We start from the raw sequence: 21,674 nt of genomic DNA, 5'->3' as shown, positions 1-21,674 counted from the left end.
GGCCAATTCATTTTACATCGATGATGAGGGTGGGATTTGAATCCACGCCCTTTGTTAATCCTTAGGGCCGGACAATGGCCTAACACAGGGTGTCTACGGAAGACACTTCACCAAAGGGGTGTTACGGCGAGATAACTTAAGACACAACGATTAATCAGACTTAATTGGCTACTTAGCAATATGGCATTAAATTCGATACACACGTATGATAGAACAATTAGTACAAAACGGTAATCAACACTTAAGGATAAAACAAGAAGCTCTATTAATTATCCATCAAAGTTTTACATTGTAACTGGGCCTTTATATAGGTCACCGGTGCTGAGTACAAAACGGTGCCAACCGGCACCCGTTCAGAACCGGTCCGGATCCGGATCGGCATACCGATTCCGGTCCGTCCGTTCATGTCCCACTATTCTACTTAAGTAAAATAGATTCCGAATAACAATCCCTTTCACATTCTGATCTTTAACTCCTTTGCCGGCCGGGTAACACATTGCACGCTTGTGGGACAGTACCTTGTATGTCGAATCCCACTATCCGGCCCTTAGCCTTCGTCCAAGATATCCAGAATACTCTGCTCCAGGGTATCCAATGGTTCTTCGGAACTCTGTTGTTGTTGTTGTTGCGGCTGATGTTGCTGATGTTGCTGTTGTTGTTGTGGCTCCAGCTCCTCCGATTGTTGCTCCTTAGATGGCGTCTGTTCGGCTCTCGGTACTGGCGGTTGTGGCGATGATTCCTCCGTTAGCTGCTCTGTTGGATTTGACTCCGGTTGACTCGACCTGGCCTTGTCTCCATCCAGTCCTTGCTCCGGCGATGGCTCCTCATCGCTGAGGTTGACGGTCGCCGCATGCTTTGCGTCTTCTTTCCGTAGCCTGGTCCGCTCATAGCTTTCAAACTGGATTTGAGCATCCAATCGATCATCGTCCAGCTGTGCTACCAGTTGCCGGACCACTGCTGATTGTTCCTTCGCTAGAGTTACAAAATCTTCGGCTAACTCATCTCTTACGGCGGTGAAGTCCTCCTTTGTTAGCATGTAACCGTCGTCGTCATCCTTCTGCCGGTTTTTCGCGTCCGCCCTTAGCAACTGGAGCTCGGCTGTTTGTTTTGCCCATTTGTCCCACCATTGCACGGAGCTTTCGTCAATCAAGCGTTTTGTCTTGTTCCTCCATGCTTGGACAATGAACTGGATCCGCTCCAATCCCATCTTCGATTTGTCCTCCGTGGCTTGCTGTTCTTCCTTCAATTGCTTGATCAGCGCCAACGTGTCCGCCTCCCGCTCCCGGTAATGTGACAATTGGTGTTGGTAGGTGTTTTGCAACCTCCGCAATACCATTGTCGCTCTTTCCTTCTCTTCATAATGCTGGTTATGGAGCTCTATACGTTCTTGCGCGGCTTCCTCCAGTAGCGTGGTTCTTTCAACCTGTTCCTCCGCTAGCGCCATCTCCGCTCGATGCACCTCCTACCGGAGCTCTGCCATCTTCTCTTGCTATTTCTTATGCTCCGTATCCAAGTGCTTGTAGTCCCGGTGCAGGTGCTCAAAATCATCGGTCTTTTGCTTCAACTTCTGGTTGAGTTGCCGGCGAGCGCAGTCTTCCCGATCCTTCTATTGACAGAGTTCTTCTTTAAGTCTTTCAATCTCCGTTTCCGCCATCCGTAACAGCTTCTCCATTTCTTGCAGCGCTTTCTCTTTCTCCTCCTTAAGCCGGTCATATGCTTGATGTCCTTTCCGCAAATTGTCTTCTGCCCGGCGGAGGTTCTCAACAGTCTTCCTTTGTTCTTCTTCTGCCGCTTTCTTCAAGTCCCTTTCTCGGGTGCGTAATGCTTCTTGTGCGGCCAGTTCATCTTTCAATTCAACAAGCTCTTTTGCTTGCGCCGCCACTATCTCCGGGATTGGTTCCGTCTCCGGGGTCTTATTGTTATGTACAGGTGTCGGTGTGTCTTTATTCTGTACATCTACCGGAGTCACCGGTGCTTGGATCGGTGGTCCGGTTAAGGCCATTTTGGCCAATTCTTCTGTGGCCAGGTCCAAGTCTTGTTTTAGGCTCCGGATCCTTGACCGGGCCGTCTCTAGTTCTCCGGTTGTGACGAGCAACCGGTCCATCTGCGCTTTCTCTTCCGCCTCTATGTACTGCACTACTCCGGCAATTTATTCTCCAATCCACCGGAGCCATTGGTTGCCGGTGTCCTGTTGTTGCGTCTGCTCGGAGGGTTGGCTTTTGGTGTCGCTGGCTAGTGGTCGGCTTTGTCCGGTTGCGTTGAGATGCAACTTTGTCTCTGGTTGGTGACCACTTTGCCGTTTTGGTTCTGGTTGTGGCTCCGTTGGCCGCTCTGCCTCTGATTGCTCTTGACTTGCCGGTGGGGTAGGCCACTGTACTTCCGGCGCTTGCATTTCGGGTCTTGCCGTAACTTGACCTGCCGGTATAGCTTGTTGTGCAGGGAGCTCTGTGACCGGTTCTGTCCGAACTGGTTCCGATTCCACCCTTGGTGCGGGATGCTCAGTGCGGGGTAGAGGCGTTCCATCCTTCTTTGGGTCCGAACGCTCCCCGGCCTGTTCGGAGGTGCTTGCCTTCTGGCGCTGCTGGAGGTGCTCTAACGGTTCCTCCTCCACTTCCTTCTCCTGAGTCCCGATGTTGATTTTTGCTGCCAAGGGGTCCGGCTCTTGTTGAACCGGTTGGTGAAGTCTGATCTTGATTGGCCGTGCCGGTGGCTCCTCCTGCGTTTCCACCTACCGCTTCCTATTGGCGCACTCCTTTGCCGCCTGGTCCGTGTCGGCCGCCTTCCGTTTGGTTGCCTTAGAGGCCAACAACTGTTGTCGTTTCAAGGCCATTTTCGGGGTGCCTTCGGTTGTTCTTCCCCACTTTGTGGTCTTGACGGGCTCGATAGGTGGCGCCAATAGGGTGAGCCATTGCGCCAGTGCCGTCCATATCTTCCAACCCTCCTTGCCTCTTACAGAGTCGATGGCCACACAGAGGCCATCTGCAATTAGTACTGGCCAGTCCACCTTCACGCCTTCATATGTTGCTATGATTAAGCCGGCTTGGTTCTAAGGCATGCACGGGGGTCGAGGGTATACATGTCCAAATTCATGGAGTACATGGGCAATCTCTCGAAATAGGGGATCTTCGCCGCCCTGTGTCTGGTAAGCCTTGCTGGCCAGAGAGTATTCCCCAAAATATTTTCGAAGCTGCTATGGGGTAGGGTTGTCGATAGTGAAGATGCCCCCCTCCGGAAGGCCAATCAAAGCATGGATGGCCTCCGTGATAAGTTCCGTGTCGATCTCCTTTACTATCTTCTCCGCCTCCTGGTGCGGTGGAGCCTCCATGATTGTGAGGAAACCTTCTAACCCGTGTTGCCTTGGCCACTTCTTGGCCGCTTCAGAGAGTGCTTGGCAGTCCATGGCTTCATCGAGGTCGGTGAGCGCTGGTGAGGGGTGTGTTTGAGGAGGCTCTGTGTGCGTGGGCTCACGTCTAATGATCTTCAATCGCCTGTGCTCGTTTGTTCGTGAAATGTGAAGGCTTCCACGCGGTGGGAGTTTTCTTGCTGCATGTTGACGCCTTTTTTCTTACTCACGTGTGTGCACGTCGTGTACTAAAATAGAATGACGTGCCATGTGGCGGCGGTTTAATATCCTATTAATAGCCCACTACGTACCTTTTCAAAGTGCATGTTCACTCCTTGTTCTTGCATGTGTCCGTTCACCCCTCACCTTTGCATGATTTACTTTGATTTGATTTGATTTTTTATTTTTTATTATATATTTTTTAATAAAAATGGTTTGGTTAATTCGCATCTAGTCCCACTGGAACCCTATCCAGATTGTGGGACTTGTTGGCCGCTGGATTGCTTGTCGTCGCGTCGTTCTTGTTGTTTGCCGGCTCGTGCTCCCTCTTACCGACTTCGCGCTTGCCGATTGCTAAATGTGTTGCCGTCTCTTCCGACTTACTGGTGTCCGGTTCTGTGTCGGTCTTTACTTGTTCAAATGGGTTTCTTGGCATGGGTCCATTGTATGGTTTGAGTCAGAACTCATTGACCCATTTACCTAGAACCTCGCTGGCAAGTGTCCCTAACTGGTAGGAACCGTTGAACTCACGCGTAATCCAGTATGGTTCGGTCCACCGAAACCGTAGCTTCCCCGACATCTTACCCATCCAGGTCTAGAATACTAGTACCGGCTTACCGATTCCAAACATCTTTTCGTTCCCTTTTCGATGACGGTCCACGAACGCTTTCCTTCGCTGCTGCTCAAGTTCTAGGTGCATGATGCTGGCTAGCCGTGTTCTTCCAATTCGCACAGTGCGGCTAACCGGATCGCTTCCGATTCCTTCTCATTTAGGCGTTCCCGAATCTGTATTCGTAAACTCAGTACCTGGAACTCGACCGACATCACTGATTCCAATCCGAATGCTAGGAGAAACGGTGTTGTGCGGATACTTGTCTTATATGCCGTTCGATAGGCCCAGAGTGCACTGTGTAGCTTTGTATCCCAATCCGTCTGGTTCTCATTGACGATTTTTCGAAGGATGTTCTGTAGTGTTTTATTTGTTGACTCGGCTAATCCGTTGGCTTGCGTATAATAGGGAGTGCTCCGTTTGTGCACCACCGCATAGAATGTCGTCAAACTTTCCACTACTTGACCTAAAAAGTGCCCACCTTGGTCACTTATTAACTCTATCGGACATCCATACCGACACCAGATCTTCTGTTTAGGACATCTGCTCGTCACCTAAACGTTACATGCTCATTTTACATCGAGCAATGATGAGGGTGGGATTTGAACCCACGCCCTTTCGGACTAGAACCTTAATCTAGCGTCTTAGACCAACTCGGCCACCTCATCCACTTCTTTTTAGAATATTTACTCGACACCAAAACGTTACATGCTGCTAATTTTACATCGAGCAATGATGAGGGTGGGATTTGAAGCCACGCCCTTTCGGACTAGAACCTTAATCTAGCACCTTAGACCAACTCGGCCACCTCATCCACTTCTACTTAGATTATCAGTTCTCGGCCAATTCATTTTACATCGATGATGAGGGTGGGATTTGAACCCACGCCCTTTCGGACTAGAACCTTAATCTAGCGCCTTAGACCAACTCAACCATGTCATCCACTTTTGTTTAGGACATCTGCTCGTCACCTAAACGTTACATGCTCATTTTACATCGAGCAATGATGAGGGTGGGATTTGAACCCACGCCCTTTCGGACTAGAACCTTAATCTAGCGCCTTAGACCAACTCAACCATGTCATCCACTTTTGTTTAGGACATCTGCTCGTCACCTAAACGTTACATGCTCATTTTACATCGAGCAATGATGAGGGTGGGATTTGAACCCACGCCCTTTCGGACTAGAACCTTAATCTAGCGCCTTAGACCAACTCGGCCACCTCATCCTCTTCTATTTAGAATCTTAGTTCTCGGCCAATTCATTTTACATCGATGATGAGGGTGGGATTCAAATCCCGCCCTTTCCTACTAGAATCTTAATCTAGCGCCTTAAACCAACTCGGCCATGTCATCCACTTTTGTTTAGGACATCTGCTCGTCACCTAAACGTTACATGCTCATTTTACATCGAGCAATGAAGAGGGTGGGATTTGAACCAACGCCCTTTCAGACTAGAACCTTAATCTAGCGCCTTAGACCAACTCGGCCACCTCATCCACTTCTTTTTAGAATATGTGCTCGTCACCAAAACGTTACATGTTGCTCATTTTACATCGAGCAATGATGAGGGTGGGATTTGAACCCAAGCCCTTTCGGACTAGAACCTTAATCTAGCGCCTTAGACCAACTCGGCCACGTCATCCACTTTTGTTTAGGACATCTGCTCGTCACCTAAACGTTACACGCTCATTTTACATCGAGCAATGATGAGGGTGGGATTTGAACCCACGCCCTTTCGGACTAGAACCTTAATCTAGCGCCTTAGACCACTCGGCCACCTCAACCTCTATTTAGATTATCAGAATATGTGCTCGTCACCTAAACGTTACATGCTGCTTATTTTATATCGAGCAATGATGAGGGTGGGATTTGAACCCACGCCCTTTCGGACTAGAATATGTGCCTCTTATTAGAATATGTGCTCGTCACCAAAACGTTACATGCTGCTTATTTTATATCGAGCAATGATGAGGGTGGGATTTGAACCCACGCCCTTTCGGACTAGAACCTTAATCTAGCGCCTTAGACCAACTCGGCCACCTCATCCTCTATTTAGATTATCAGTTCTCGGCCAATTCATTTTGCATCGATGATGAGGGTGGGATTTGAACCCACGCCCTTTCCTACTAGAACCTTAATCTAGCACCTTAGACCAACTCGGCCACGTCATCCACTTTTGTTTAGGACATCTGCTCGTCACCTAAACGTTACATGCTCATTTTACATCGAGCAATGAAGAGGGTGGGATTTGAACCCACGCCCTTTCGAACTAGAACCTTAATTTAGTGCCTTAGACCAACTCGGCCACCTCATCCACTTCTATTTAGAATATCTGCTCGTCACCAAAACGTTACATGCTGCTCATTTTACATCGAGCAATGATGAGGGTGGGATTTGAACCCACGCCCTTTCGGACTAGAACCTTAATCTAGCGCCTTAGACCAACTCGGCCACCTCATCCACTTCTATTTAGAATATCAGTTCTCGGCCAATCCATTTTACATCGATGATGAGGGTGGGATTTGAACCCACGCCCTTTCCTACTAGAACCTTAATCTAGCGCCTTAGACCAACTCGGCCACGTCATCCACTTTTGTTTAGGACATCTGCTCGTCACCTAAATGTTACCTGCTCATTTTACATCGAGCAATGATGATGGTGGGATTTGAACCCACGCCCTTTCGGACTAGAACCTTAATCTAGCGCCTTAGACCAACTCGGCCACCTCATCCACTTCTTTTTAGAATATGTGCTCGTCACCAAAACGTTACATGCTGCTCATTTTACATCGAGCAATGATGAGGGTGGGATTTGAACCCACGCCCTTTCGGACTAGAACCTTAATCTAGCGCCTTAGACCAACTCGGCCACCTCATCCACTTCTTTTTAGAATATGTGCTCGTCACCAAAACGTTACATGCTGCTAATTTTACATCGAGCAATGATGAGGGTGGGATTTGAACCCACGCCCTTTCGGACTAGAACCTTAATCTAGCGCCTTAGACCAACTCGGCCACCTCATCCACTTCTATTTAGAATATCAGTTCTCGGCCAATCCATTTTACATCGATGATGAGGGTGGGATTTGAACCCACGCCCTTTCCTACTAGAACCTTAATCTAGCGCCTTAAACCAACTCGGCCATGTCATCCACTTTTGTTTAGGACATCTGCTCGTCACCTAAACGTTACATGCTCATTTTACATCGAGCAATGAAGAGGGTGGGATTTGAACCCACGCCCTTTCGGACTAGAACCTTAATCTAGCGCCTTAGACCAACTCGACCACCTCATCCACTTCTTTTTAGAATATGTGCTCGTCACCAAAACGTTACATGCTGCTCATTTTACATCGAGCAATGATGAGGGTGGGATTTGAACTTACGCCCTTTCGGACTAGAACCTTAATCTAGCGCCTTAGAACAACTCGGCCACCTCATCCACTTCTATTTAGAATATCAATTCTCGGCCAATTCATTTTACATCGATGATGAGGGTGGGATTTGAATCCACGCCCTTTCCTACTATAACATTAATCTAGCGCCTTCGACCAACTCGGCCATGTCATCCACTTTTGTTTAGGACATATTCTCGTCACCAAAATGTTACATGCTCATTTTACATCGAGCAATGATGAGGGTGGGATTTGAACCCACGCCCTTTCGGACTAGAACCTTAATCTAGCGCCTTAGACCAACTCGGCCACCTCATCCACTTCTTTTTCGAATATGTGCTTGTTACCAAAACGTTACATGCTGCTCATTTTACATCGAGCAATGATGAGGGTGGGATTTGAACCCACGCCCTTTCGGACTAGAACCTTAATCTAGCGCCTTAGACCAACTCGGCCACCTCATCCACTTCTATATAAATATCAGTTCTCGGCCAATTCATTTTGCATCGATGATGAGGGTGGGATTTGAATCCACGCCCTTTCCTTCTAGAACCTTAATCTAGCACCTTAGACCAACTCGGCCACGTCATCCACTTTTGTTTAGGACATCTGCTCGTCACCAAAATGTTACATGCTCATTTTACATCGAGCAATGATGAGGGTGGGATTTGAACCCACGCCCTCTCGGACTAGAACCTTAATCTAGCGCCTTAGACCAACTCGACCACCTCATCCACTTCTTTTTAGAATATCAGTTCTCAGCCAATTCATTTTACATCGATGATGAGGCTGATTTGGGAGAGTATATAGACGGTACTGTCACAATCTGGTGTGACAACATGAGCACCATTCAGCTTGCAAAAAACCCAGTGTTCCATGCAAGAACAAAGCACATTGAAGTGCATTATCACTTTGTTAGAGAAAAAGTGATTGAAGGAGAAGTTGATCTGGTGTATGTGAATACAAATCAGCAGGTTGCTGTTATTCTCACAAAGGGATTGAGTGTCGAAAAGCTTACACTGTTTCGGAACATGATGGGAGTTGTAGACACTGATATGATGGCTGAAAAGCATCATGGAAAAGAAGTTGTAGATAACCCCAAGAAAGGATAAGTTGAGCTTGAGGGGGAGTGTTGAGAAGCAAGCTCAACATGGTATGTGATGCTTATTGGGAAATAAGCTATAGTAGCTATTTAGCTACTTGTGAACATAAAGGAGAAACAGCTAATTAGCTACTGACAGTTATTTAGCGACTGACAGCTAATTAGCTACTGACAGCTATTTAGCGACTGACAGCTAATTAGTTGCATACGTAAGTAACTTATTACTTAGGTAAAAAGTAAGAGAGTAGGTAAGTAAGAAACACAGGAAGTAGAACTCTGAGAGAGAGAGTGAGGAAAGAGAGGAAGAACTCAGAGAGTGAGAGCAAAAGAGAGAAACAGACGAGAGCAAGTAGAGCTCCGCGTGTAATGAAATAGAAGAAGTTTTGGCTGCTACAGAGGTAAGTCTCCTTCCCCCTTCCCTTCTGTGTTTGAGCACTAAATGATCTAGCACACCACGATCCGCCACGCACATAAGAAGAGCCCGAGTGCCTTCTTCACGTTTTCTTAACACTCATCACCTAAACATTACAAGCTCATTTTACATCGATGACGAGAGTAGGATTTGAACCCATGCCCTTAATCTAGCGCCTTAGACCAACTCGGCCACCTCATCCACTTCCATTTAGGATATAAACTAGCTCCAACTAGCTCTTCAGTTATACCATGTCGGTATAACAGTCCCCGATCCTTCGTGCCGCACACATACCGCAATATTCGATGTGCGCATTGAAGCTGCTCCACGGTTGGCTTCTGCATGAATTGGCTGATCACACCAACCGTATAACTGATGTAGGGTCGGGTGATTGTCAAGTATATCAGGCTTTCGACTATTTGTCAGAACCGTTTCTCATCGCAGTCCGGTCCGGAGTCGAGACATAGCTTCTCAATTTGGTCTGAGGGTGTGGAGACAGGTCGGCATTCCATCATGCCGAACTTGTACGACATATTCAATACATAGTCGTCGGGGGTTCGGATCACCTTGATCCCAAGGAAATAATGAAGGTCCCCTTGGTCCTTCATCTCAAATGCGTCCGACAGTTGGGCCTTGACACAGCCGATTTCATTGAGTCTGGGTCCGGTGATGACTAAATCATCTACATAAAGTAAGATGCAAACCGGACCGTCCGGACCTTGCCTGATGAACAACGATGAGTCGGATTTAGAGGTCACAAACCCCATCTTATGCAACCAGTGCGTGATCTTCGCATTCCTAATGGGGAAAGGATATTGGGATTACATTGAAGGAGACCTCGAAGAGGCTCCGGAGATCCCAGAAGAAAATGCCACAGCAGCACAGATTAACGCATTCAAAGATTGGAATCAAGGGGCAAGGAAGGTAATGCATTGGCTCTCACTTAGCATCTCAGATTCGATGCTTGGGCACATACATGATGCTATGCTCCCAAAAGAAGCTTGGGACAGTTTGGTAAAACTGTTTGCAGTAAACACAAAAGCTAGAAAGCTACAGTTGAAGACTGAGCTAAATACCTTAGAAAAAGGTAAGATGTTAATAAATGAGTATGCCTTGAAAATAAAGAGCATATGTGAATCACTTGCTTCTATCAATGTAAAGATAGAAGATGATGATAAGGTAGAAATATGCTTGAGAGGCTTAGGACCTCAATACAAAAGCTTTAAAACCTCTATGCTTACAAGGGATAGTATCCCAAGCTTTCCAGATCTGGTTTCAATGCTTGTAGTAGAAGAGAGGAATTAGATGGATGATGTAAATAAAGGAAATCTTGAGAATGAGGAGCAAGCCCTATATAATAGTGCTGGAAGAGGCCGAGGAAGAGGCCATGGAAGATTTGGCTCAGCAAGAACCAACAGTAATGGTTATCAAGGAAGAGGACAACAAACCATTAGAGGAAGAAACAACAACAGAGGCAGGGGGAGCAACCAAGGTAGAGGTAAGCAAAAATATGTAAATGATGATGGTTGTTGGTATTGTGGAAAACCAGGCCACACACAGGCTGAATGTTACAAGAAGCAAAATGATGAGCAAAGAGGAAAGAGACAGCAGAATAACTAATTCCCAAACTAGTGAAGATTGCGAAAAAGATGGTGCATTTGTGGTACAACATGAGATAGCAGCAGTGGCTGAAAGCTCACAGAAATGTAATGAAGAGTTTACATGGTATGTAGACTTGGGGGCATCTAACCATATGATTGGACATGCAAACTGGTTTGAAAGGTTAAGAGAACCAGAGATTCCTGGCTATGTTCACCAAATAGAACATGTTGGAGATATTCCATTGCGGGAAGAAAAAGGAAAGACTAAGTATATGTTGAATGTAATGCATGTTCCAAATCTTGCTAAGAATCTAATTTCTGTTGGATAGATAGTAGAGCAAGGTATGCAAGTAAAGTTTAAGCAAAGTGGATGCTATATAGAAAAGAATGGGAAGCTCATTGCAAAAGGAAAACGACAAGGAAGAATGTTTATTTTGGATGTTGATATGCCTAGACAGATTTCAGCTATGTTTGCAAATGGAATGAGTGTAGTCTCATATGTGGAAATGTGGCATAAAAGGATTGGCCACATAAGTATGCAAACCCTAAAGAATATGTTGAGAAAAGATGCAGTGGCTGGACTGCCAAAACTGAAAAATTGTGAAATGGGAAAGATATGTGAAGCATGTCAATATGGAAAGCAAAATAGGTTGTCATTCCCTCATGAAAGACATGTAAGTAAAAATTTGTTGGATTTGGTACATACGGATGTATGGGGACCAACTAGAATGCATCTATCAGTGGCTGCTGATTCTATGTAACTTTTATTGATGATTGCTCAAGGAAAATATGGGTGTACTTCATGAAAGAGAAAAGTGAAGTGTTTGAATGTTTTCGTAAGTTTAAATGCATGGTAGAAAAGCAGGCAGGTACAAGAATAAAATGTTTAAGATCTGATGGAGGAGGAGAGTATTTCTCCAATGAATTTTCTGATTTTCTATGCAATCAAGGAATAAGAAGACAGTTCACATGTAGATATACTCCACAACAAAATGGAGTTGCTGAGAGGAAAAACAGAACATTGGTGAACATTGCAAGGGCTTTGATGACAGAGAAGAATATGCCATTGTACTATTGGGCAGAAGTTGTAAATACAACAAATTATATTCTAAATAGATGTATAACATCGGGAGTACATGAAGCAACTCCTGAAGAGTGTTTCTATGGAAGGAAACCTAGTTTAGAACACTTAAAAGTGTTTGGATGCCTTGCATATGTACATGTGCCTGCAGAAGTAAGAAGTAAGCTGGATCCAAAAGCAGAAAAATGTATTTTTGTTGGTGTTAAGCGTTGGGATAACAACACAACCAGGACGTAGTACGAAGAGGAAACGGCAAGAGGAAAGGAAAGCAAAGAGACGGCCAAATGTGAAAGGCCCATACCCTAAACGTGAAAGCTATATAAACCACATAGTAGTGGCTTTGTGGGGGTTCTCCCATTTGTAAAGATCTCCTATTGATTAGAGCTAGAGCTTCCTCTCCTCTTTCTTGTAACTAAGAGAGAGAGATAAGTGAAGTGTTGAGTTAGAGAACACTAATCTCTCTCCTTGTGGTGGTAGACCTCTTAGCAAAGAGGGTTAATAATAGACATACTCTTTCTTCTTATTGTCTATATCTAACCCCACACGAACCGTCGTCATCTTCGCTACCGAAGCGAAGGTCTCGTCGTAGTCGATTCCATGGGTCTGGGCGTATCCCTTTGTGACTAACCGGGCCTTGTACCGATTGACCGAACCGTCGCCATTGTACTTTACCTTGTACACCCATTTGCAACCGATTGGTTTACACTATCGGCGAGGGTCAACCAGGTCCCATGTGTCGTTGACATCTAGTGCCCGCATTTCTTCCTCCATAGCAGCATGCCAATTTGCGTCCTTTGCCGCTTCTGCGTAGCTCTCCGGCTCACGCACTTCCGCCACCTTAGTCATGTACACATAGTGATGCGCCATGTACTCATTGTACTCGTACCGCGTAACGGGGTTCTTTTGGCGGGAAGACCATCGTAACTTGTCATCACCCGGTTTGGGGCCCTTCTTGGCCGGTTCGGACTTTGTTCCCGAAGATCCACCTTCATCCTTTCCGGGGTCGGATTCGCTCCAATCCGACTCAATGTTGCAAGTTTCGTATTTCGGCATCTTCTTCTTCCCTTTCTCTTTACGCGTGAATTGTCTCCTTAGTTCCTTGCGCGGGGAGCGCAAGGTAGAGTCTCCACTACTCGCCGATTCTTCAACCGACTGGTCATCTCGACTCAGCCGCTCATTCGGCCCACTTAGCCGGAATGAGATTGGATTCTCTTCTAGAGTTCCGAAGTCTTCATCTTCTTCCTGGACCTCCTCGGGCTCACTAGCCTCATCTTCCAAAATCAGGTCTTCGTCGGGAGTTGGAGTCGGTAGGGTACCATGATGCCGACTCATCAAACTCGACATCTCGACTTACTCGTACCTGTTTAGCCTGGGGATTATAACAGTCATAGTACGTAAAATTCGTGTTCGTCAAGTATAACATTTGTTTTCCTATGTTGGAAAACAAATGCGAATTTTATCCAAACATTCTTGTGTGTTTTTTTATTTCCCATTTTTTTAATGTTTTTTTTTTCATTTTTAGGCTTATCTACCTCATAATAAATAGTTAATCCAAAAGTATGGTATTTATCATCCTTTGAGGGTGTTTTTCTTTCGCGAATGCGAATGCATGTATGGTACGTATGGTTCATACTATGATAACACTTATACCCCTTCTGCTCATGCGAGTAACCAACTAGGATGCACTTCTTTGACTTCAGATCAAGCTTCTTCCGCTTCTCATCCGGTACATGCACATATGCTATGCTACCGAATATCCGAAGGTGCCTCAAATTCGGCTTGCGCCCGAAATACAACTTGTGTGCTGACACCTTGTCTCCTATCCGGTTTTGGATGTAGACGGTCGTCCGGATTGCCTCAGCCCAGTAGACTTGGGGCATGCTCTTCTCCTCCAGCATTGCCCTTGTTGCGTCGACAATCGACCGGTTCTTCCTCTCGGCTACACCGTTTTGTTCCGATGTGTATAGGCAGCTGAATTCTCTCCAAATTCCGTTCTGTTGTAGATAATTGTTGAATTCGCCGGAAAAGTATTCTTTTCCGCCATCCAACTGCAGGCACTTTATCTTCCTCTCTGTTTCCCATTCAACTAAGCTCCGCAAGTTCCGGAAACACTCGAAGATTTCGCTCTTCCTATCGATGAGGTAGATCCATGTGTGCCAGTTGTAGTTGTCGACGAAGGAGACAAAGTATCGACTCCCACCAAGGCTAACATTCTGTGTCGGTCCCCATACATCCGAATGGATTAGGTCGAGCTTGTTATGACTCCGGTTTCGTTCGGTGGGGAATGGAAGCCGGTGTTGCTTCCCTAGTTGGCAGGCTTCACAAATTTCGGCCTTTCGGCTGCTAAATTTCAGCAAACCGAAAACAACTTGTTTTGATTGCAAGTCCTGAAGCCTCCGGTAATTGACGTGGCCGATCCGCTTATGCCAGAGGTCGATGTCTGATTCAATCTGTTGTCCTTTGGCAAACATGGCAGTGGCGACGTCATTGGTGTTGAGGATGAACATCCTCCTTTCTCTGCGCCCTTGCGCGATTATCTAGCCTTCTTCCTCTATGAAGCACCCAAGGTGCGTAAACCGCACCTGCATCCCCTAGTCAACGATTTGCCCGACCGACACCAGGTTCTTTATGATTGTCGATACATGTAATACGTTCATCAGCTTCCCCTTCTATCTTACATGGCTCAAAGGGACTTCTCCAACATGCACAATCGAGTGAGGGTTGTCGTCTCCGGTTTCGACGATTCCCGGTTGTTCCGATTTCTCCAAAAACGAGAACCACTCTTCATGGCTCATCATGTGGTTGGACACTCCGGAATCAACGTACCATACTTCCTCCGATCCGGAAGTAGTCTTCTTCATCAAGTTAGCCTTGTACTTCATTACGAAGGTTGGCCCTGTTTACCGGTCTTCCCGATTTCGGATCCTTCTGATCCTTCCGGGTAGTGCGAGCTTTGTCAGTTTTCCCGACCAGCCTTGCCAGATCCGGATTTGTCCAAATCGGTGCGCTTCTTCCAGCACTCACTTTCCCTGTGACCCTTTTTGCCATAGTACCTGCATTTCGTGTCGGCTTTTCCTTGCCGGCTTCCAACGTCACTTTGACTCCCCATGCTTGTGGAGGGTCTATAACTGTTGTCGACACTACCTCGGTGCCTTCGGTCCTGCTCTTGTCGGCCGCCTCCATTGTGTGCTGACCCACCACGTCCATGGGGCCGATCTGTCTCCATGTATAGCATCCGACCGTCCTTTGAGTGATCCTCGACCCACTCGCGTGGTTTTCTTCGATCATCAGCATTGATTGTAAATCGAAGAAGGACGATGGCTTCTCTGGGTGCAGATCGTTGTCCGAATTGGCTCATACCTTTGCACTAGACCACCGAGGCAAATTTGTACCATCTCATCTTCGTCCACCCTCACGTTGATGGACCCGAGTGCGTCACAAATCTCGTTTATCTTGGTGGTGTAATCGGGTGTAATCCGTAACCGACATGTCTCTTTGTCGAATGTTGTTCAGCTCTTGTCGGAGCTGCAACTTACGGCTTGTGGTACTCGCGACGAAAATCTTCCTCAGATTTCCCCAGGCCTCCTTTGGCGTTTTTGCATCCTTTATGTAGTTGAGCATCTGGCCGTGCACACAGGATGCAAGGCAGTACAATACTCGGCTCGCTCCTTGCTTCCATATCGGGAAGTCCTCGTGTGCCGGCTCCGGCGCTACCTCGTTTGTTCCTTCCACAAAGCTCCAATATCCATGCCCCAGCAGGTACTAGTGCATCTTGTATGACCAAGACGCATAGTTCCTCCGGTCGAGCTTCTCTGTTGGAAGTGAACTTGCCATTCCTTTGTCCATATCTTCTCTCTGTCTATTGTTACCGGGTTCTAGGGTTCGTCTACGAAAGCAAGTGTCGGCTACAGAGGTTCTCAACCCTCGCACTCTGATACCATGTGAATGTTAACATGCGGAAGCATTAGACAGAACCGGCTCAGCCGGATAGCACAGAGAATAAGATGAAGGTTTAATGGAGAAGCTTAATACACAGAGAGTATACGCAAGAGAGACAGAGAGAGCAGAACGTAAACGTAGATTCAAAATAATAAAAACATTCTGTACATACAACGTGCTAAACAACACTATTTATACAAGTCCTCAAAAGGACTGACAGAAGTACTATGTACTTCAATGCTCATACGAGCAACTGACACTAACTAAGGGACAAGGATTACCTAGTAGTCTATGCTACTACTAGGCTTCCGGTTTGCACTCGAATCCGGCTCTCCGATCTGGCTCTTGTTTCCGAATACCGATCCGGCTCATCCTTCCAAATATCATCTGGATACCGATCTGGCTCTGGCTTATTCAGCCAATCCGGATTTGGTTGAGCTTGCTCGCTCAACACGATCACACTATTTCCGTTGTGTTTTCTACATGTAAAACCATTAGTGTTGGGCCATAAGGAAATACCATTTGCAGTAAGCAATCCGGTACTATTGCACATTTGTAGGAGTAATTTCCCAAATTGGTCCGGATCTTTTTCATCGCTAGAAGAGTAGCTATAATTTGCATATCCTCTTGCATCCTTGAGATATGTGGCATGTAATATTCTTGTGAATAAAGTTGGAAACTTCTTGTACGAGTATTCATGTCACCAAAGACAATAACTTCCCCTTTGGATTTGAAATCAGCAATATCATCTTCTAGATTGGCAAAAGGTTGATCTTTATCCAAACAAGCATAAAAGTTAGAATCTTGATGAGGAATGTAACATCCAACTACAAAAGTGGGCAAATCATTAGGTGTTTCTATTTTGAGCCATATGTAGCATTTATGTTCATCATTTTTTATGATTGACACATATTTCTCTATTTCCTTCTTGTTGAGAATCAAGCTCAACTTGGTCTAGTGTGTGAACTCACCTTGAGAGTGAAGAGACACTCCAACAGTCAAGAGTCACCATTATGTCACCACTTTGTATTCTAGCATTTAGTATGAGTCATAGAATCATATTCTATGACACATAACTTATGAGCTTTCACATTCCCCATGCTCCATGAGCCTTGTAGTTAATGAAGAGAGAGGGTGACTACATAAAGCACCCTCCTCCCACCTTGTAAAATGTTGAGTCTTTCTCCTTTGCTAATATACTTAACCTTGCGTATACTCTGTGTGTGTGTCTCTCTCTCTATCTCATACACACATACACACACAGTTCACACCTATTCCGCTTCACAAGAATCCATCTCTTGATTCTTTACACTTCTTAATCAAACATGCCACCCCTCCTTGTCCTCTTCTTTGTCTTGGATTTTTCTTCCATATCAAAGAGTGTACATTATAGTTTCCTAAACCTTGAATCTTTTGAGTATCATGCTCCCATGTTTCAACAAGAAGTGTGATATCTGAGTCATCGGTGAACTCCTCTATGCCAAATCCCGCATTCCATGGGTATCCATTGCAATTCCAAAAGCATAGTCGTAAAAGGCGTGGGTTAGTTTCATAGGTCACATGTCCCTATTTGCCTACATTTCCATCTTTAGGCACATCCTTAACCTTATTTTTCAATCTTTCTTCATATGCTTTATGACGAGCATTTTGTTGTGAGATAGTATGATCTTCACTCACAAAGCATTCGTACCTTTGAGGTATACCCAACTATTTTCGAGTATGATCCGCCGCTTTGTATCATCTGTCATTGTGCGTACAATAGGCCTTTCTCCGGAGCGAGTAACACCATGTTTCCCAACTCGGTGTGCCCCATATACATTCACATCTGACATCCCATAATGCATGCTAAAAAATTCACCAATGACCTTTCCAAGGGATGCGAGTGTTTCCATACTCTCTTCTTTAATCCCACGGACAACAATGTTCTTTGATTATCGTTCACGTTCTTTCAATTCTCGAACATCTATGTTTTCTATATTCTTCTCTTGATGCATCACATGCATTTTAGATGAGTTTGATACCACATCCCCACCACATACATCGGCCCATGACTTCGTTGTACATACATTTTTCATCTCACTTACATCCTGCCTCATCATGTCCAATTTTTCTTCTTTTAATGCTTCCTTTAACTCAATCTTGTTAAGGCGCTCATTTGTTTCGAAAGAAGCTCTTTTACATTCTTGAATCTCTTCTCGAAGTTTTGCAACAATTTGGAGCTTAGCATTCTCTTTCATTAACGTCCTAATCTCTTCACCTTGCTTGCTTATGGTTTCTTGAAGAGAAATCAAGTGACTCATAAGCATTTTGTCCATTGCATTGGAATCGAGATTTGTTGGTGATCTTAGCTCATTATCAATCACACCCCCGAACTTTGCGGCGGCGTTTCGAGTGTTTGCCATTGTAGGGACAAACCCTACGGGAAGAGAGAGACAGAAAGGGAGGGAGAGAGAATGTACCTTTCACTTGATTTAGGGCTTCTTTATCAAACCATTTTTTCATATCTAATAGGTGTTCTTCTTGCTCCGTCGCCATAGCCATCGCAGATTGGCTCTCATAGAGAGAGTCCACACACACCACTTCCTAACAAAGACACAGACATGCATAGAAGGAGAGACAGATAGACAGACAGATCGGCTCCACCCCCCTCCCAAGGGGGTTCGAATGTGAGAGGAGGGAGGGAGAGATGCACAGAGAGAGTGAGTGAGAATGAATGAGAGAGAGGGAATTGAGACTGATACACAAGTTGAGGGTAACTTCAATATTATTTCTCCTTTTTTCATGCCCCACGGGTGGGGTTTTAAATAATACAAGATCTTCTCATTACAAAAAGCCGAGTCAATGTACCTACACCTACTTACCCCACCTAACACTCACACATTAACATTTCATATTACACCTTACACACCTTCCACATTACACCTATACGGGTAACACTCGACTTTCTGAACTAGCACCTTAATCTAGCGCCTTAGACAAACTCGGCCACCTCATCCATGTCCATTTACGATATCAGCTCGTAGCCTAAAAGTTACATGTTCATTTTACATCGATGATGAGAGTGGGGTTTGAACCCACGCCCTTTCGGACTAGAAACTTAATCGAGCGCTTTAGACAAACTTGGCCACCTCATCCACTTATCGTGTTACATAGTCAACTCATTGCCTAAATTTACATATTCATTTTAGGTCGATGATGAGAGTGGGATTTGAAACCATGCCCTTTCGGACTAGAACCTTAAACTAGCGCCTTAGACCAACTCGGCCACCTTATCCACTTCTGTTTTTTATATCAACTCGTTTCCTAAACGTTACATGTTCATTTTACATCGATGATGATGGTGAGATTTGAACACATGCCCTTAATCCATCTCGGCCACCTCATCCACTTCCCTTTTTATATCAACTCGTTTCCTAAACAATACATGTTCATTTTACATCGATGATGATGGTGGGATTTGAACCCATGCTCTTAATATATCGCCTTAGAAAAACTTGGCCACCTCATCTATTTTCCGTTTACAATATCAGCCCATAGCCTAAATGTTACATGTTCATTTTACATTGATGATGACATTGGATTTGAGCTCATGCCCTTAATCTAGCGGCTTAGACCAATGCAGCTTAGTTCCTTTCGGACGAGAACTTTAATCTAGACCATGTCAACTCGTTGCCTAAAAGTTACATGTTCATTTTACATTGAGTATGGGATTTGAACGTGCGCCCTTTCGAACGAGAATTTTAATCTAGACCCTATCAACTTGTTGTTGAAATGTTACATGTTTATTTTACATCGATGATGAGATTGGGATTTGAACCCATACCCTTTCAGAGTAGAACCGTAATTTGGTGCCTTAGACCAACTCGACCACCTCATCCGTTTCCGTTGACGAAGTCAACTCGTTGCCTAAACGTTTGACACTTACGCACATTCAGAATTACACAACAACAACATTAAGTCTTTCACCCTCACTCATCACACTTGTAAATCTCTCGTACATCTTGTGTGGTAACATGCGCCAAGATCTACATACCAGACCTCCTTCGGTTTCGAGGTGCTCGACGCCATCAAATTGGCCTTCTGCTTTATCACGAATACAAGGCTCATTCCGACTTGTGAATGTTAACGTGCAGAAGCGTTAGACAGAACCGGCTCAACCAGATAGCAATAGAGAATAAGATGAAGGATTAATGGAGAAGCTTAATACACAGAGAGTATACGCAGGAGAGACAGAGAGAGCAGAACGTAAACGTAGATTCAAAATAATAAAAACACTATGTACCTACAATGTGCTAAACATCACTATTTATACAAGTCCTCAAAAGGACTGATAGAAGTACTATGTACTTCAATGCTCATATGAGCGACTGACACTAACTACGAGACAATGATTACCTAGTAGTTTAAACTTGAAATGTAATTTAGACTTACGGGGAAGATAACCCCACTAAATTGTATGATTAACGAATTAGTCCTTTTACGGGGGAGTTTGTTGGCGTAAAAGGCCAACTCCACCCAAATATTGTAACTCTAGTGTGAACATGTCCTCATAGTTAGGGCTAAGTTACCCTAACTATATATGTGAGAGACTCTGTATTGTAATACAACTCGATGGTAATGTAAGATAGTCTACTTTGAGCTACTCTATGTAACAGTTGTCTATTCTTCTTTGTAACAGCACACAAATATTCTTCTTTCTAGTTATCTGTGTTGTCTTGCTTGACTCAATCACAAGTCCTCAACAAGTTGCATAAACATCAACATTCAACACATTGCACACGGTGGTGATGAAAGTTTCCCATGAAGGGGGGAGCCTAATCATTAGCAACACAACTTTCAACTCATCTTCAATCATCGTCCCCTAAGCCGAAATTTGGGAGTTTAAACTTTTGTACTCGTTGAGGTGTGCCTGGACTGAATCGGACTCTTTCATCTTAAGGTTATTGAGATGCCGGATCAAATATATCTCGGTGACTGCTACCTTCTTCTCGTAAGTGTCCGACAATGTTTTTCATAGTTCAAAAGTTGTCGTACACGAGTATACTGTGTAGTAGACGGATTCAGATAGGTGCATCCGAATGGTGGCGCGGACAATTCAGTCCAACTTCATCCACTCATTTGGCTTGTGTCCTTTTGGAGCATTTTCATTCTCAATTGGGTCGATCTAACCCTTTACTATCAAATAATCTTGCATTTGCGAAGTTGAAGTTCAATCTGTCAAACATTGTGAGACTCATCTCTGATGAGCCGAATGTGGATGTCATTCTACATTTGTGTGATTGGGGATTCTGCCTGGAGGTGACCATAAACAGTAGGAGGGTGCAACGAACTGGCTCACCTGAATTTGTTCTAGTCGAGTGGGACACGAACTAAATTGGCTAGCCGGCTTGTCCTTAAACATGAACTTCAAGACGACATGATGATAACTCGCCATTCAAATTTATACCTTAAACAAAATTTATAATGAGTTTTTTTTTATCAACTCTCGTTGATTAGCCAAAAGTGGTTTCTTCTTGACTACTTTAAACACAAATTTATGATGAGATATTCTTTTTAATCAATTCTCCTTCGTAAGTCAAAAGTTGTTTCTTCTCAATGACCTTTGTATGCAAAGTACAATAATATAGCCTATCCCTAGCATGCTCATGACCTCACTACATATTTGGGAAACACAAACACGTATACCTATAAAACAAAACAAAACATTGTCTCTATACACTAGGATGGTCATATTCTTCTATCTAATAATTGTTCCAAAAAAACAGGGTACATTCTTTTCCTTACAATGATTAGACAATTGACAATTGTAGGATTTGAACTCATGCACATCATTTTATAGCACTTACACCATTACAATTTACCATTTTAAAACCCTATGGTAAACATTGACAATCTTGAAAGTTTAATGTCAAACGTAATCTCTAATATTTTACCACTTTTCATTTGAAGTTTCATTTCTCGCTAGACTGTAA

General features: G+C 44.7%; 18 non-coding genes across 18 annotated transcripts; all 18 read right to left on the bottom strand.

The window, feature by feature from the left end:
* Window positions 1-4,759: 4,759 nt before the first annotated feature.
* TRNAL-AAG (transfer RNA leucine (anticodon AAG)) lies at window positions 4,760-4,840 on the bottom strand. Its single transcript has one exon. It is a non-coding gene; the product is annotated as a tRNA-Leu (tRNA).
* A 65-nt stretch (window positions 4,841-4,905) lies between these two features.
* TRNAL-AAG (transfer RNA leucine (anticodon AAG)) lies at window positions 4,906-4,986 on the bottom strand. The gene has a single exon. It is a non-coding gene; the product is annotated as a tRNA-Leu (tRNA).
* Window positions 4,987-5,319: 333 nt separating this feature from the next.
* Window positions 5,320-5,400, bottom strand: TRNAL-AAG (transfer RNA leucine (anticodon AAG)). Its single transcript has one exon. It is a non-coding gene; the product is annotated as a tRNA-Leu (tRNA).
* A 189-nt stretch (window positions 5,401-5,589) lies between these two features.
* Window positions 5,590-5,670, bottom strand: TRNAL-AAG (transfer RNA leucine (anticodon AAG)). Its single transcript has one exon. It is a non-coding gene; the product is annotated as a tRNA-Leu (tRNA).
* Window positions 5,671-5,878: 208 nt separating this feature from the next.
* Window positions 5,879-5,959, bottom strand: TRNAL-AAG (transfer RNA leucine (anticodon AAG)). The gene has a single exon. It is a non-coding gene; the product is annotated as a tRNA-Leu (tRNA).
* A 180-nt stretch (window positions 5,960-6,139) lies between these two features.
* On the bottom strand, window positions 6,140-6,220 carry TRNAL-AAG (transfer RNA leucine (anticodon AAG)). Its single transcript has one exon. It is a non-coding gene; the product is annotated as a tRNA-Leu (tRNA).
* A 44-nt stretch (window positions 6,221-6,264) lies between these two features.
* TRNAL-AAG (transfer RNA leucine (anticodon AAG)) lies at window positions 6,265-6,345 on the bottom strand. The gene has a single exon. It is a non-coding gene; the product is annotated as a tRNA-Leu (tRNA).
* Window positions 6,346-6,407: 62 nt separating this feature from the next.
* TRNAL-AAG (transfer RNA leucine (anticodon AAG)) lies at window positions 6,408-6,488 on the bottom strand. Its single transcript has one exon. It is a non-coding gene; the product is annotated as a tRNA-Leu (tRNA).
* A 65-nt stretch (window positions 6,489-6,553) lies between these two features.
* On the bottom strand, window positions 6,554-6,634 carry TRNAL-AAG (transfer RNA leucine (anticodon AAG)). The gene has a single exon. It is a non-coding gene; the product is annotated as a tRNA-Leu (tRNA).
* Window positions 6,635-6,681: 47 nt separating this feature from the next.
* On the bottom strand, window positions 6,682-6,762 carry TRNAL-AAG (transfer RNA leucine (anticodon AAG)). Its single transcript has one exon. It is a non-coding gene; the product is annotated as a tRNA-Leu (tRNA).
* Window positions 6,763-6,824: 62 nt separating this feature from the next.
* On the bottom strand, window positions 6,825-6,905 carry TRNAL-AAG (transfer RNA leucine (anticodon AAG)). Its single transcript has one exon. It is a non-coding gene; the product is annotated as a tRNA-Leu (tRNA).
* A 65-nt stretch (window positions 6,906-6,970) lies between these two features.
* Window positions 6,971-7,051, bottom strand: TRNAL-AAG (transfer RNA leucine (anticodon AAG)). The gene has a single exon. It is a non-coding gene; the product is annotated as a tRNA-Leu (tRNA).
* Window positions 7,052-7,116: 65 nt separating this feature from the next.
* Window positions 7,117-7,197, bottom strand: TRNAL-AAG (transfer RNA leucine (anticodon AAG)). Its single transcript has one exon. It is a non-coding gene; the product is annotated as a tRNA-Leu (tRNA).
* Window positions 7,198-7,244: 47 nt separating this feature from the next.
* On the bottom strand, window positions 7,245-7,325 carry TRNAL-AAG (transfer RNA leucine (anticodon AAG)). The gene has a single exon. It is a non-coding gene; the product is annotated as a tRNA-Leu (tRNA).
* A 62-nt stretch (window positions 7,326-7,387) lies between these two features.
* TRNAL-AAG (transfer RNA leucine (anticodon AAG)) lies at window positions 7,388-7,468 on the bottom strand. Its single transcript has one exon. It is a non-coding gene; the product is annotated as a tRNA-Leu (tRNA).
* Window positions 7,469-7,804: 336 nt separating this feature from the next.
* TRNAL-AAG (transfer RNA leucine (anticodon AAG)) lies at window positions 7,805-7,885 on the bottom strand. The gene has a single exon. It is a non-coding gene; the product is annotated as a tRNA-Leu (tRNA).
* Window positions 7,886-7,950: 65 nt separating this feature from the next.
* TRNAL-AAG (transfer RNA leucine (anticodon AAG)) lies at window positions 7,951-8,031 on the bottom strand. Its single transcript has one exon. It is a non-coding gene; the product is annotated as a tRNA-Leu (tRNA).
* Window positions 8,032-8,220: 189 nt separating this feature from the next.
* Window positions 8,221-8,301, bottom strand: TRNAL-AAG (transfer RNA leucine (anticodon AAG)). Its single transcript has one exon. It is a non-coding gene; the product is annotated as a tRNA-Leu (tRNA).
* Window positions 8,302-21,674: the final 13,373 nt, after the last annotated feature.

The sequence above is a fragment of the Azolla caroliniana genome, unplaced genomic scaffold (assembly GCF_043228905.1).
Source record: "Azolla caroliniana isolate FFs.n. ecotype wild unplaced genomic scaffold, voAzoCaro1.0.p SCAF_22, whole genome shotgun sequence".
Classification (NCBI taxonomy): domain Eukaryota; kingdom Viridiplantae; phylum Streptophyta; class Polypodiopsida; order Salviniales; family Salviniaceae; genus Azolla; species Azolla caroliniana.
The sequence above is the reverse complement of the archived record's forward strand: the minus strand, read 5'-3'. Positions and strand labels throughout refer to the sequence as shown.